Here is a 997-nt window from a genome sequence, read left to right as displayed (position 1 = left end):
TCCTGCCTTCTCCTCATCCTCGCCGGCCAGCTCTTCTTCCTTCCGGCAAACTTCTGCATCTTGCGCGCGAACATCCCATGAACACATGCTCCAGCGGCTCGTCCCTGTAGTCTGTCTTCTCCACCATTGGCCGAGGCCTAATTTGTGCTAGCAAAAGAAATCGCATCATGAGCAAAAGAACGAACTCACAACTAACATTTCAAATCGAGATTTATCCATTAGCAATCACAAAATGTATAAATAAAGGGGCTTCTAATTGACCACCTGAGTATTTCGAGTTGTGCCAAAATCCATGAGTAGAGCACCAGCTGCAAGTGTCGTCGACCACCCGCTGAGGCCGCCGTGGGCCGCACGACCGCATGAGCCGCCGTCCGCCACACCACGAGGAAGAGGTGGAGTCCCGCCTCCGGTGCAGCGCGCCCGAACCCCAGCTTCGTCGCAGCTCCCGGTCCAAGAGCGGATCGAGCAGCGGCCAACCTCCAGGTCGCGCCCGTCCTCGCCAGCGCAGGCCGACGCCGGTCATTCTCTCTCCCTCCCTCTCATCTTCCTCTCTCTCTCGTAGGGTTCGCGCGGGAGGAGGGGACTGGGGTCATAGACGGAGAAGCCGTCCACGCCTTGGAACCGAACCTCCAGACCTGGTCCTGGGGTTCGCAACTCGATGCCGCCACCGGAGCGTCTCTGCCATCGCTGCTCCTCTCACGGTCCGGCCGACGCAGAGATCAGGAAGGAGGAGGAAGCTAGAAGAGAGAGAGAAAGAGAGAGAGAGAGAGAGAGAGAGAGAGAGAGAGAGAGAGAGAGAGAGAGAGAGAGAGAGAAGAGAGAGAGGAGACGAGTGGGTGGCTAGAGGAACAAGCTCGGCGGGGAAGGGTGGGGTGCGGGGGAGAGTGGAGGAGGGAGGTGTGCTGGGCGCGGCAGCTGCGGGGATTAGGAGAAAGAGGACCGGTGTTTGACTGACGCGGCGTGGGAAGGGCATGGGACGCACGTTGCGCCACGCAGC

The sequence above is a fragment of the Triticum urartu genome, chromosome 3A, assembly GCF_056163025.1.
Source record: "Triticum urartu cultivar PI428250 chromosome 3A, HENAU_Tu73, whole genome shotgun sequence".
NCBI classification, from domain to species: Eukaryota; Viridiplantae; Streptophyta; class Magnoliopsida; order Poales; family Poaceae; genus Triticum; species Triticum urartu.
This window is presented reverse-complemented; position numbering follows the sequence as displayed.